The sequence below is a fragment of the Oncorhynchus mykiss genome, chromosome 19 (genome assembly GCF_057628025.1).
Source record: "Oncorhynchus mykiss isolate SJ-2025 chromosome 19, ASM5762802v1, whole genome shotgun sequence".
NCBI lineage: Eukaryota > Metazoa > Chordata > Actinopteri > Salmoniformes > Salmonidae > Oncorhynchus > Oncorhynchus mykiss.
Window position 1 is genome coordinate 19,676,630 of NC_143040.1, and position 16,031 is coordinate 19,692,660.

The window sequence follows — 16,031 nt, forward strand, 5'->3', positions numbered from 1 at the left end:
ATAAACAAAGTTAGTGTTCTATAACACCTGAATAAACAAAGTTAGTGTCTTGTAACACCTGAATAAACAAAGTTAGTGTTCTATAACACCTGAATAAACAAAGTTAGTGTCTCATAACACCTGAACAAACAAAGTTAGTGTTCTATAACACCTGAATAAACAAAGTTAGTGTCTTGTAACACCTGAATAAACAAAGTTAGTGTCTCATAACACCTGAACAAACAAAGTTAGTGTCTCATAACACCTGAATAAACAAAGTTAGTGTTCTATAACACCTGAATAAACAAAGTTAGTGTCTTGTAACACCTGAATAAACAAAGGTAGTGCCTCATAACACCTGAATAAACAAAGTTAGTGTCTCATAACACCTGAGTAAACAAAGTTAGTGTCTTATAACACCTGAATAAACAAAGTTAGTGTCTTGTAACACCTGAATAAACAAAGTTAGTGTCTCATAACACCTGAACAAACAAAGTTAGTGTCTCATAACACCTGAATAAACAAAGTTAGTGTTCTATAACACCTGAATAAACAAAGTTAGTGTTCTATAACACCTGAATAAACAAAGGTAGTGCCTCATAACTCCTGAATAAACAAAGTTAGTGTCTCATAACACCTGAATAAACAAAGTTAGTGTTCTATAACACCTGAATAAACAAAGCTAGTGTCTCATAACACCTGAACAAACAAAGTTAGTGTCTCATAACACCTGAATAAACAAAGTTAGTGTTCTATAACACCTGAATAAACAAAGTTAGTGTCTTGTAACACCTGAATAAACAAAGGTAGTGTCTCATAACACCTGAATAAACAAAGTTAGTGTCTTATAACACCTGAATAAACAAAGTTAGTGTCTTATAACACCTGAATAAACAAAGTTAGTGTCTCCTAACACCTGAATAAACAAAGGTAGTGTCTCATAACACCATAACAAACACACAGAAATGACTCAAGCACACAACAAAACACTTGGCAAATACTGATTATTCAATGAAATTGTCTTTATTCACAATGCAAACAACTGTAAATAAAATGTTAACAAAATGTTTACTTACAGTTCAAATAAATCCCTGAATCATCAATAATAATATTTTTAGTGTACTATTAGTGATTGCATTATTTTCACCCATATTTTAAAGTACTACCTAAATCATCATCTGAAAGTCCATTCAGAAACAGTCCATACAGCCAGAACAAAATTGAGAATTCCTCCCTCTCCAAATAAGGAATACAATAATAATCAATTCAGCCAGAAAGGACCTCTACAGAAGTGGAAGGTAGGTAGCTAGAAATTGACAACAGATATTCCATTAGAATAATGTAAAGCAGCATATTAGAGTGTGGAGAACTTCTGGCCTGGCCTCTGCTTACCTAATGAGACACCATCATGGCTGTGTGGATCTGTCTGTCTGCTGCTCCCCACCTTCTCCGCCTCCTCCTCCTCCACTACCACCACTCCATTCCTGCTCGTCCCAGAAAGAGAGAAGAGGGGGAGGAACGAGGGAGGGGTGGGAACGAGGGAGGAGGAACGCACACCGGAATCTGTTGAAGGAATAGGAATCCAGGAATTTGGAATGATGTCCACAGACAGCCCCCAGACCAAAGGAAGGGGAGAGTACCACTACCACCACCCCATTCCTCCTCCTCCTCTTTCCTTCAACAGAACAAAAAGAGAAAAGGAAGGGAATGAAAAAAGGAAATGAGACCTCCTGAGAAAAAAGCTCTTTGGCGGAAGCACCAGGTGAGAGGAGAACGAGCCAGGAGGTTGGGGATGGGGGGATGACGGAGGGAGGGGGGGGGGTGAAATGAAAGTATGTTTTGAGTGAAGTCCAATGGCAGGTCCTGGCGGTGTAGCCCGGGAGAGAGAGTGAGAGCCCCAGTGTCTGCAGCTCTGCGGCACCAAAAGAGGATGTGATGAGACTGCATGGCTAATGAAGGAAGCAGCCCTGCCTGCTGCAGCCGAGCCTGGCTCCAGAGAGCCCAGCCTCTTCTTATCCTCCGAGTTCATCACTAATTCAACAACGTTGATCATTTCATTAGGTTCCCGCGTATTTTCCAGGCCCCTTATCAATAAATGATGGAGGCGGATGGACCGGGGGCTGCCCCTACTACTACGCTACGGTTTAGCTTAACACACACACACACAGAGACACACACACACACACTGAGTGTAAGTACACGCACACACACAGTAATAGTTAGGCCTACATGTGTCAGGTACCTGAAATTCACACACTACTCGCGCACACACACACACACACACACACACACACACACACACACACACACACACACACACACACACACACACACACACACACACAGTCACACTGGGATGGAACAGATGGCAGTCACAGAATCACAGGAGCTTCTCAGGTAAATAAAACAGTACCTGGCACCACAGTACAGCAGCTTCTGACTTGGTACATTGGTAGTGGCATAGGGAGCTTAACCAGAGCTGCATGTGTGACATACACACACACACACCCTCACACACACAGTAAGAGACAGATTGGGAGCTCCAAAGTGACAGAGACCAGGGATTACTTCTAACCACATGTATTTATTAACTCTCTCAATTAAGCATGGGTGTCTCTCTTAAGGTTTACAGTGGTTTAGACCAACAGGGACCCACAGGGTGTCTCTCTTAAGGTTTACAGTGGTTTAGACCAACAGGGACCTATAGCACATTTAAATGGCAGACAGTAAGCCCTAATCCCAATTTAAACCTGTTTTGCTGATTAAATATAAGCTTTACATCTGTGGATACAATGCTATTAATTAAATCATTAGAAAGATGATTCACTAAGAGCAAAGGGAGTTAAGTAGGAAAAAAGGACACAGATGAGCAGCTCGCTGAAATAACTACTGAAATATTCATTAATAAAAAATTAAAGCCTGGATTTAATGACAAGGAGTACATGTGTAGAGACTCTCCTGTCTGCTTCCTTGGGCCAGCCCCCTTTCAACATGGGCACACTGCGGCCCCCTTTCAAAATGGGCACACAACGGCCCTGTTTCAACATAGGCACACAACGGCCCCCTTTCAACATGGGCACACAACGGCCCTGTTTCAACATGGGCACACAACGGCCCACTTTCAACATGGGCACACAATGGCCCCGTTTCTACATTGGCACACAACGGCCCCCTTTCAACATGGGCACATTGCGGCCCCCTTTCAACATGGGCACACAACGGCCCCGTTTCTACATTGGCACACAACTGCCCCCTTTCAACATGGGCACACTGCGGCCCCCTTTCAACATGGGCACACAACGGCCCCGTTTCTACATTGGCACACAACGGCCCCCTTTCAACATGGGCACACTGCAGCCCCCTTTCAACATGGGCACACAACGGCCCCGTTTCAACATGGGCACACAACGGCCCCGTATCAACATGGGCACACAACGGCCCCCTTTTAACGTGGGCACACAACGGCCCCCTTTTTACATGGGCACACAACGGCCCCCTTTCTACATGGGCACACAACGGCCCCCTTTCTACATGGGCACACAATGGCCCCCTTTCAACATGGGCACAAAACAGCCCCCTTTCAACATGGGCACACAACGGCCCCCTTTCAACATGGACACAACGGCCCCCTTTTAACATGGACACAACGGCCCCCTTTTAACATAGGCACACAACGGCCCCCTTTCAACATGGGCACACAACGGCCCCCTTTCAACATGGGCACACAACGGCCCCCTTTCAACATGGGCACACAACGGCCCCCTTTTAACATGGACACAACGGCCCCCTTTTAACATGGGCACACAACGGCCCCCTTTCAACATGGACACAAATGCCCCCTTTAAACATGGGCACACAACGGCCCCCTTTCAACATGGGCACACAACGGCCCCCTTTCTACATGGGCACACAATGGCCCCCTTTCAACATGGGCACACAACGGCCCCCTTTCTACATGGGCACACAACGGCCCCCTTTTAACATGGGCACAGAATGGCCCCCTTTCAACATGGGCACACAACGGCCCCCTTTCAACATGGGCACACAATGGCCCCCTTTCAACATGGGCACACAACGGCCCCCTTTTAACATGGGCACACAATGGCCCCCTTTCAACATGGGCACACAACGGCCCCCTTTCTTCATGGGCACACAACGGCCCCCTTTTAACATGGGCACACAATGGCCCCCTTTCAACATGGGCACACAACGGCCCCCTTTCTACATGGGCACACAACGGCCCCCTTTTAACATGGGCACACAATGGCCCCCTTTCAACATGGGCACACAACGGCCCCCTTTCAACATGGGCACACAACGGCCCCCTTTCAACATGGACACAACGGCCCCCTTTTAATATGGGCACACAACGGCCCCCTTTCAACATGGGCACACAACGGCCCCCTTTCAAAATGGGCACACAACAGCCCCCTTTCAACATGGGCACACAACGGCCCCCTTTCAACATGGGCACACAACGGCCCCCTTTCAACATGGGCACACAACGGCCCCCTTTTAACAGGGGCACACAATGGCCCGCTTTCAACATGGGCACACAACGGCCCCCTTTTAACATGGACACAACGGCCCCCTTTCAACATGGACACAACGGCCCCCTTTCAACATAGGCACACAACAGCCCCCTTTCAACATGGGCACACAACGGCCCCCTTTTAACATGGACACAACGGCCCCCTTTTAACATAGGCACACAACGGCCCCCTTTCAACATGGGCACACAACGGCCCCCTTTCAACATGGGCACACAACGGCCCCCTTTCAACATGGGCACACAACGGCCCCCTTTTAACATGGACACAACGGCCCCCTTTTAACATAGGCACACAACGGCCCCCTTTCAACATGGGCACACAACGGCCCCCTTTCAACATGGGCACACAACGGCCCCCTTTCTACATGGGCACACAACGGCCCCCTTTCAACATGGGCACACAACGGCCCCCTTTCAACATGGACACAACGGCCCCCTTTTAACATGGACACAACGGCCCCCATTTAACATAGGCACACAACAGCCCCCTTTCAACATGGGCACACAACGGCCCCCTTTCAACATGGACACAACGGCCCCCTTTTAACATGGGCACACAACGGCCCCCTTTCAACATGGGCACACAACGGCCCCCTTTCAACATGGGCACACAATGGCCCCCTTTCAACATGGGCACACAACGGCCCCCTTTCAACATGGGCACACAACGGCCCCCTTTCAACATGGGCACACAACGGCCCCCTTTCTACATGGGCTCACAACGGCCCCCTGTCAACACACTCACTCACAAAGCGCATATTAATAAATGTATTGTATAGTAAACACTAGAGTAATGAAACGTGACCACATGAATTAACTATATATTCAGTCATAGAGGCTTTGCTTGGGAAGAATTCAATCAAATTAAAGTGTGGAAAACAGAGTTTTCTGCTTGGTTGAGGCTCCCTCTCTGAATCACAAACCCAAATACGAGACATATATCTGTGTATGTAAGCTACGACTCCAACAATATCAACCACTGCCGTTCAGACATGGCTTCATTTTCACGTCCTGACCTTAGTTCCTTTTGTATATCGCTATTTTAGGTTGGTCAGGGCGTGAGTTGGGGTCGGCATTCTATGTTTTGTTCTTGTGTTTATATTTTTATGTGTTTGGCCTGGTATGGTTCCCAATCAGAGGCAGCTGTCAATCGTTGTCTCTGATTGAGAACCATACTGGTGTTTTTCACCATACGGGACTGTTTCGTTTTTTCGTTATTCGCTTGTTCGTTTGTTTTCTGTGTTCAGTGTGTTAAATTTGACGAACACTCCCCACGCTGCATATTGGTCCGATATTTCCTACTCCTCCTCAGAAGAGGGAGACGACAACCGTTACATTCATAGTGCAACACCACAACAGTGGGGAAACACATCAAACACATCAAACTACAGGTCTGGTGTCTCAACACAACCCAGGTTGCAGAACAAACTCTTCCTAACTTCTCTCTGTGTTGACCAGCTTGGGGAGAAGCATCCCCTGCTCCTGACAGGTTACTGGGAGGTAGAGCTGGATGCTGATAGCCAGCGACAGCTACAACCGCAATAAAACTAGACTCTGAGTTGTATCCTCCCGGTATGGATACAGACCTTTCACCTGTGTCTGACAAGGAGAAAGAAGAGGAGGAGTGGATAGGTGTTCACCGTGACGGACAGACTGGCGGAGATAGCAGAGCAAGGGGGGGGGGGGAGAGGGAGAGAGAGAGAGAGAGAGAGAGATCATTTGTCTTTCAGAGCGAGTCCACAGCACAGGGAGGACTGTCTGATATGTGAGTGCTGACGGTGGATCAGAGAGAGACAGAGGACTGCACAGTGTGACAGCACCAGGTCAGAGCTCCAGAGATCCCAGGAAGCCAAAGGGTTAGCCAATCAGCATGCCAGGAGGCACATATTACTGAGACACAGAACAGGCCCGTCTATGATAGTATATGTCTGTTATAGTTGGACTATATACTTTGAGGAACTGCTGTTGTTATGACGACAGGTATAGTTAAAGACCAGGGAAAATTCCTCGTATTGTAGTTATGCTACATACCTGCCTAGCTATAATGCTAATGTACTGTAGTACTGTACTGTCCTCACTGCGTGAGAGAGTGTGTTTATATCAGTGTACCTGTGTTCCCTAGATAATTATCCTATACTTGAGGGAAAAAGTTAATCTCATGGGTAAGAATTCAATGTATTAAATAGCCCACAATACATAAACAAAATAGAATGAGACAATTTGTCAACTTGGAGAAAATGTATAATTTGGGGGACATTCTGACTGAGACACTGCATGCACTCCAGACAGATATGTACACACATATTTACACATGTAGCTATTTCCAAGAGACAACACACGCAAAGCCAACAGTAACGACCGGTCTGTTTGTGGCTGCCGGCTAACTGACAGTAGGGTACAAAAGGAAGGTAGAGGAGAGCTCCTCCCCCTTGATAGAGTTGGGTGGTTTGAGCATCTGCCAGTTCCCCACCCATAGGGGAGCTACCGTGGGCTCTTCAAACAGCCTGCGTGTGTCCTCTTCTGTTTGATCCTCCTGAAGAGGGAGAGGAGGAGAGGAGAGGAGGAGGGGAGGGAGAGGGGGAGGGGAGTAGGGAGAGGGGAGTGCTGGGGAGACACTCCTCCCTCTCCACACACTGACTGACTGGAGTCTAGGAGGCCCAGGGATATGGCTGGATACAGACAGAGAGAAAAATAGACAGACAAATAGACGTTAGGTGAAGGGAGGGAGGGAGGGAGGGAGGGAGGGAGGGATCACTGAGATAAACAAACGAGGAGAGAAAGTGAGAGAGAGAGAGACAGTAATGTTGCTGTGTTGAGAAATTGAATCATCTGCTCATTATGCAAACTCCGATTTTCACAGGGACGTACTCAACCATATTCAACCACACAACTAGACACAGGCTTGATGTTGATTCAGAATGGACTAGCCTATAGGGAGACCAAAAAACAACGCCACAAAGGCATATTGGGTAATTGACAGGAGGCTTGTAAAGAAAAAGAGAAACTGAGATAAATAAATGAAGAGCAGGGCCTTTTGTGTTGGTTTGGTGTGAACAGTTGGTATCAAACACACTCACACCTTGCAGATAAAAGCCTGACAGAGCAATTACATTCACAATCCATTTAAATCCCATGGAAAACAACAGGACTGAGTCTGAAATGGTACCCTATTCACTATGTAGTGCACTAGTCAAACTGTTGCAGGTGGAGAACAGCGGAACAACTCTGTCTGGGTTAGAAATGGCATAGGTGCTCTGGTCTCCAACGGCGAATGTTTGACTGACAGGTCAAATCAAATTGTATTAGTCACATGCGCTGAGTAAAATCTTACAGTGAAATGCTTACGTACGAGCCCCTAACCAACAATGCAGTTTAAAAAAATATGGATAAGAAATAGAAGTAACAAGTAATTAAAGAGCAGCAGTAAAATAAAAATAGTGAGACTGTATACAGGGGGGTACCGGTACAGAGTCAATGTGCGGGGGCACCGGTTAGTTGAGGTAATATGTACATGGTGGTAGAGTTATTAAAGTGACTATGGATAGATGATAACAGAGAGTAGCAGGGGTGTAAAATAGCGGGGATCCAAATAGTCTGGGTAGCCATTTGGCTAGGTGTTAAGGAGTCTTATGGCTTGGGGGTAGAAGCTGTTTAGAAGCCTCTTGGACATAGACTTGGCGCTCCGGTACCACTTGCTGTGCGGTAGCAGAGAGAACAGTCTATGACTAGGGTGGCTGGAGTCTTTGACAATTTTTTAGGCCTTCTTCTGACACCCCCTGGTATAGAGGTCCTGGATGGCAGGAAGCTCGGCCCCAGTGATGTACTGGGCCGTATGCTCTACCCTCTGTAGTGCTTTGCGGTCGGATGCCGAGCAGCAGCCATACCAGGCAGTGATGCAACCAGTCAGGATGCTCTCGATGGTGCAGCTGTGGAACCTTTTGAGGATTATGAGGACCCATGCCAAATCTTTTCAGTCTCCTGAGGGGGAATAGGTTTTGTCGTGCCCTCTTCACGACTGTCTTGGTGTGCTTGGACCATGTTAGTATGTTGGTGATGTGGACACCAAGGAACTTGAAGCTCTCAACCTGCAGCACCGCCGATGAGAATGGGGGCGTGCTCGGTCCTCTTTTTTCTGTAGTCCACAGGTGTAGGTAGATTGAGGGCTGTGATCTGACACAAAATCTTAGCAATATTATTCTAGGACAAAGACCTCTCACTATCATCTTCCTCACTATCATCATCTTCCTCACTATCATCATCATGTAATGGAAAATGTATTCAACATGGCTGTTATACATATATATACATATATATTTTTACAAATTGCATTTAGTCACTCCAAATGTATAAAAATGATGAAATATTGACCATAATGAAGTCATTATTATGATGTCAACGAGGAGCTCGTAAAAAAGTGTGATTTCCACAGCGGAAATGTAAGACACTTCTGTGAACACCAGACAAAGAGGATTGTTGACTAGAGCTTTCTGCAGACACACCTCGTTCGCTGACACTGAAAAAGACGAGATACTGTGTCTAGTCAGTGGTTATGGGAGAAAGAAGAGAAAGAGAGGGAGAGAAAGTGGTGGAGAAATGGACGAAAAAGAGATACACAGAGATAGAGAACAAAAGAGAAAGAAGAAAGAGAGCCTGGGTCCCCCTTTTTACCAGTCCACTGTCTGAAGAGGTGGAGTGAAGAGGTGGAGTGAAAAGGTGGAGTGAGGGATAGACACCGCAAGGCAGCCATGAATCATATGTCATGGAATTATGTCCACAGCATTTAATAATATAGAGCTGGCTTAGCATGGCCCAATGTATTTCTGTTACAGTGGTCGCCATGTGTTCATCACTCATCTCAGCACGGAGCACGGCCCCGGATGGGGAAAACAGATTCTGGGGCCCCCCCTTGTAAAGGGAGGACACAATTGAATCAGGTGTCTGCTCCTCTTAAGGAAATTAAGTTGTCGCCAGCGCCGGCCCACTTAATGAGAAGCAGGACCATCGACAGTGACGAATGGAGGGTGACGCTGGGTGGGCGAGAGAGAGGTGAGAGACAGAGAGAGAGAGAGAGGGAGAGAGAGAGGGAGAGGGAGAGAAGGAGAGGAGAGAGAGAAAAAGAGACGCCACCACAATATCTATCTGCATCCAGGCCCAGTGACGATTTGTCATTCAGGAACACTACACCCCCTCCATATCCGTCTCTCTCTCTCTCTCTCTCTTCCCCCACTCCCAAGTCTTCACCGGGGACACATTGGCTCCATACGTGGGTATTACTAGCCGTTTATTTGGACATATATTCTGGGGAATGATGACAGCTAATAGAGAGGTGAGCGTCCTCCTCCATGGGTTTCTACATAGAGGACACATCTTGATGATGGTCATTATTCCGTGTTGACAGATGTCTCCCCCATGTCATGGCTGCTCGTCATGGCAAGTGTGGTGGCTACTACCCAGCATGCTTTGCAGTGCAGGACCAGAGATAGTCATTACCGTCCCATTTTTCCCGAATGGAATCGGTTTCATTTAATAATAATGGAGTGTAGAGGAAAAAATCTGAACTCGATGGGACGTACTTTAGAGGTGATCTGACAGATCTCCTTCATTATTGTACAACGTTCAATCACCAATAGTAATCACGGTGGTGCAAAGACTGACATGCATAATACCTGGGTTCAATCTGTGGGACTCCATTTAGCAGTTCCATCGTTATATGATTATTTAAGTCTTCCAACTTCATTTGCTAAATGTTCATGACCTTTTCTTTATCAATGTGAACATTCAATGCTACCGTTTTTCATATGGGGAACTATCTTGGTATTAAGCTTAAATATTTATTTAACCATGAAATACCCTTGAGTTAGAAACCTATTTTGCGAGGGAAGAAGTACTGGTTTCAGTCAAACATGGAAGTGACATGGGTCATGGTTTTGTTGTCATGTCTTCTGATTGCTTGTTAACATTGACAAATTGCAATAAATCAATTGTTTAACAAATAAATCAAAAACATAGTAGTTAACATGGGTTAATATACAAACCATGCTCACTCTTCACCTTGTGGATGCCCACTATGTTATCAATATGCAAATATACGTCAAATCTATGAGTGAAAAGCTCAGCAATCTGTCACCTAAACGGATTATCGGAAAGTCAAAAAACCGAGCCCCACAAAAGGGGAACAGTATGGAAATTTCCATTGGCAAAAGCATCCCATACTCGTCTAGGACCGAGACTGAGTAGCCAGCCCATAGCCTATTCCCAAGAGTTGTTCCATCACTGTCTTCAATCCAGTCTGAAAATGGAAGTGAAGGGAAAAATCTCTACGGGTTTGATGCATATTGACCAAACATTAACAGTGATCAGGCTTCTAATTTGGGTTCTGACAAGCACCACCATTCATCCGCCATCTTAGTTATCGCTGATGGCTCTGTGTTTGAAAAGGATCCTGGGTATAATTGGTATCCGTTTCCCTGTAGGGTTGACCTCCATCGCTGTGGTACACCACTCTAAGCCACAGAAGGAGCTGTGATGCTAATTTAGCATCAACATATGCCATATTCCATACATTCCGTCTACATCAAGGAATGGTGAGTTGACATTCAGCAGCTCCGCCACTTTGGCTGTGTTTACACAGGCAGCCCAATTCTGACCTTTTTCCCTCCACTAATTGGTCTTTTGACCAATCACGTCAGATCTTTTTCAGAGCTGATCTGATTGGTCAAAGGAGCAATTAGTGAAAACAAGATTGACAATGGGCTGCCTGTGTAAACACAGCTTTAGCGATGTAGACATTGTAACTGGACGAGCACAGCTGACAATCAGCCTAGGCCTGAAACACAATGTTATCAATAGTGATGATCACGATCAATTGTGCACATTCCTTTAGAGAACACGGTAATTGTGAGGACAGAATGGAGAAGTAGCCGAGAGGAAGAGAGAGAGAGAGGGCTGGAGTGTCCATCCCTGTCCGTTGATGTATGCCCTTTAAAGCTATTTTACACCGGACCAGACATGGGCTTACATTGAATTGTGTGAAGTAGATAGTAGAGGCTGTTGCTGCATAGATCACTGATATGAGAGAGAGTGGTGGATGGATGGATGGATGGATGGAGGACTTCAACTCTAACTTCTCTTTTCTCTCTCTCTCTCTCTCCCTCCCTCCCAGTTGAGTTATGAATTATTGACCTCGTAGTCTGGGCTCAGGCTCATTACTGGGAAGGGAAGTGTCGGCCACAGTTCCTGGTTTGTGATGCTGGGAGCGAGAGGAGAGGTATGGGCCGCCCCACTCTTGGCCCCAGCTCTCCCTCTGACCATGCGGTCATACTTACTCTTTAATGGCCTGAGAGAGAAAGGGATCGGACATGGATGGACACTGAGTTGGAGCCTGTCTATCTGCCCCAGTGCTTCTCATCAGGTAGGAGAGTGGGCCAGGCAGCACGTCCACCCATGGTTGGAACGGTTGGTTGGTTGGTTGAGAACCAGCGCTGGAAATCTTAGGATATCTCTAAGGGACACTGCCGGCAGTTTGGTCAGGATTACTTCCTGAAGTTATAGGCATACAGTATATGAGTAGGGATGTACATTGACAGGCTGAGGAGGAAAGTTCTTGTCTTAAACTCTGTCTGTAGCAAAGTTTCTAGAGGTTGAATTTAGCACAGTCAAGAATGCCTTGATCTCGCAAATGAGAAAATCAATGTGGAGCCGTACTGTGTTTGGAAGAACAGAGAATCATTAAAACTCAAAATACCAAAGTTTTACCCCAAAATATTTTGTTGCTTTCTAAACCTCAGCCCAACCAACTCAGATGATCTTTCTGGTAGACCAAGTCATTCTGGTCCAATGAAAAGTTAACACAATCACTCCTATCTTACAAAATGACCCACGAGGCCTAGCTGCCTACATCCTGTATGTTTGTATCCAGGGAAGAGAAGAGGGCTAGTACGTGAAACACCGACACCAGACGAACAGTGAAAAACAATGGCTGACTGAAACGCCAATACATCAATCCAAGTACGTGTCAGGCCGCTCCCTGCAGAGATCCACGAGACACGGGAGAGGGACCACACAAAACGCAGCGGCTGCAAATGAGACGTGACGACACTATAGATTACTGCGTGTTAAACGGCCTAACCAGGACAGAGGGAGGGAGGGAGGGAGGGAGGGAGGGAGGGAGGGAGGGAGGGAGGGAGGGAGGGATGGGATGGATGGTACACATTCAAGGTGGGGAAGGAGGGAGAGAGAGGGGGATGGATGGGATGGATGGTACGTGTTAAGGTGGGGAAGGAGGGAGAGAGAAGGGGATGGATGGGATGGATGGTACGTGTTAAGGTGGGGAAGGAGGGAGAGAGAGGGGGATGGATGGGATGGATGGTACGTGTTAAGGTGGGGAAGGAGGTAGAGAGAAGGGGATGGATGGGATGGATGGTACGTGTTAAGGTGGGGAAGGAGAGAGAGAGAAGGGGATGGATGGGATGGATGGTACACATTCAAGGTCGGGAAGGAGGGAGAGAGAAGGGGATGGATGGGATGGATGGTACACATTCAAGGTCGGGAAGGAGGGAGAGAGAGAGGGGGATGGAAGGGATGGATGGTACACATTTAAGGTGGGGAAGGAGGGAGAGAGAGAGGGGGATGGATGGGATGGATGGTACACATTTAAGGTGGGGAAGGAGGGAGAGAGAGAAGGGGATGGATGGGATGGATGGTACACATTTAAGGTGGGGAAGGAGGGTGAGAGAGAGGGGGATGGATGGGATGGATGGTACACATTCAAGGTGGGGAAGGAGGGAGAGAGAGAGAGGGGATGGATGGGATGGATGGTACACATTTAAGGTGGGGAAGGAGGGAGAGAGAGAGGGGGATGGATGGGATGGATGGTACACATTCAAGGTGGGGAAGGAGGGAGAGAGAAGGGGATGGATGGGATGGATGGTACACATTTAAGGTGGGGAAGGAGGGTGAGAGAGAGGGGGATGGATGGGATGGATGGTACACATTCAAGGTGGGGAAGGAGGGAGAGAGAGAGAGGGGGATGGATGGGATGGATGGTACACATTTAAGGTGGGGAAGGAGGGTGAGAGAGAGGGGGATGGATGGGATGGATGGTACACATTCAAGGTGGGGAAGGAGGGAGAGAGAGAGAGGGGGATGGATGGGATGGATGGTACACATTTAAGGTGGGGAAGGAGGGAGAGAGAGGGATATAAAGGGGAAGTAGGGGAAGTAGTGTGTGTGTGTGTAGTAGGGTAGATGTGTGTGTGTGTGTGTAACTGCACGCGTGTGTGCATGCATTCATACATGTATGTGAGCGTGTAAGCGTGTGTGCGTGTAAGCGTGTGTGCGTGCTCACGTGCGCATCCCTATTGTGGATGGATGTTGGTGAGGAATCATCAGAGTCTATTCCCAGCCGTTTCATCCATCAGGCCCCAACCAGCCAAGGATCCTGCGAGAGAACACGTAGAGCTGTCACCACAACGGCGGGCGGCTTTGACACACACACACACACACACACACACACACACACACACACACACACAAGAGAGGAGAAGAGACACAATAGTTGTTGTTTGAACTGGGGAGTAAACGCAGTGAAATGGTGGAGCTGGCATATTTACATCACACTGAGGGTCTGCACGAGCCGGGGACGGCCCTTGACGTTTTTCTGTCACACCGTTTGACAGCATCATCTCTCGTTGGAGGTATTGAAGGCTCCAGCCTCATTAGGGGACGGGACTGTGTTTAACACCAGCTTTGCGTTGATGAAGACAATGGGCTGCCTAGCTAAACCTCAAGGCCCCAAACAGACAACGAAAGGGAGGGAATATTTAAAGTGTGTCACTCTGTCCCATTCCGCCAAACCTGATTGAGGGAGAAGACTCATGACAATGATATTCACATGACAACCCCAAATCCCCAAATGGACATAAATGGACAGCTAACTGAAGCATGTGTTAATGAGGTAAAATGCTAAGAGGATAATGACAAGGAATTAGTTGAGTATAGAATGTAAATTGACATGAGTTCATAACTGGGCCTGTACTCGGAGGCTGTATTTAGACAGGCAGCCCAATTCTGATCACTAATTGGTCTTTTGACCAATCAGATCAGCATCGAAAAAGATCTGATGTGAAAAGATCTGATCTGATTGGTCAAAAGGCCAGTTAGTGGGAAAAAAAGATCAGAAACGGGCTGCTTGTATAAACGCTGAGTCCTAATGTGTTATTGCAACTCCAACAGGAGAGTGTGCTGCTGTTGTTAGTACGACTGATACAGTAAGTAGATACTGTAGGCCTACATTCCCTAAGACATGAAACCCAATCTCCAATGTATTCCTCTTTTATTAGTTGCACAAACGGAACACTGACTAAAGCCATACAGGTTGGAATAGCAATACAAGGGGATTCACTCGAGTGATCTGGAAGGAAAGCATTTACAAGCACAGCAAAAGGCCTGTTTTCTGCTCTCTCTGTCTCTGTCTGGCTGTCTCTGTCTGTCTCTCTCTATTTCTCTCCCTCTATCTGTCTATCTCCCCCTTCTCTCTCAGTCTCTACTCCCTGTCTCTCTGCTTTCTCTCTTCTCTCTCTCTCCTCAGATCTATTGTTCGGGAGCACAACAACCTGCTTGAGTTGCAACCTCTTCCTCACTGACGTTTTTAGTCAGAACAAACCGTATTTACCCAGCAATTACCAGCCGATGCTCTTCATCTTGTGAATAAGCCGGGGCCCCTGTTAAAAACAAAAACAAGGCGCAGGTTCTCCCTCACCAAAGAGTCTCATTTTGATTCAAGAAGACATGAAAAGAGGGCAAGTGAGGGGGGCGTCGACACACCTCAGATGGGAAAAGAGAGAGAAATCGAGCTTGATTAAAAAGGAAAACAAACCAAGCCCCAACAAAACACAAACACTCAGCACCCTTCTGCGTCCCAAATGGCACCCTATTCCCTGCATAGTGCACTACTTTTGGCCCAAAACCTATAGTCCCTGGTCAAAAGTAGGGCACTATACAGGGAATAGGGTGCCGTTTGGGATACAGGTGGTGTGCCTGTGTGGCGGCCCCCACAGTAAAAACAGCTAATGTGTGGGTATGCGTTATGAGCCAGGCGAGACGGAGGAGACGAGAAGACGAAGAGCATTTTAAAGGGGAGCGAGTGATGAGACGGATGCTCCTCAGTTTGCTTAGCTGACATATTTACACAATTATGTGGGGTTCTGAAACGCGAGCATCCTGGATTTTCTCCTTCTCGACAGTCAAGAAGAAGTTTAGCTTTGATTTATTTGTATTTATTTGGAGTGTCACGTTGATTAAACGAGAGGACACGGTTATAGATTTGCTGGATAATGCCATGTGGCAGAACATTGTCATCGTTCTTCCAACAGAGCACTACGCTGAGTTAACCAACTAATCTTGGTCAACTCATATTAGGACTGAGCTGTAGCTAAATGACACATACAGCGACTGGAAGTTATTGTACTATCTATAATATTGAATCCTGAACCTTGAGATT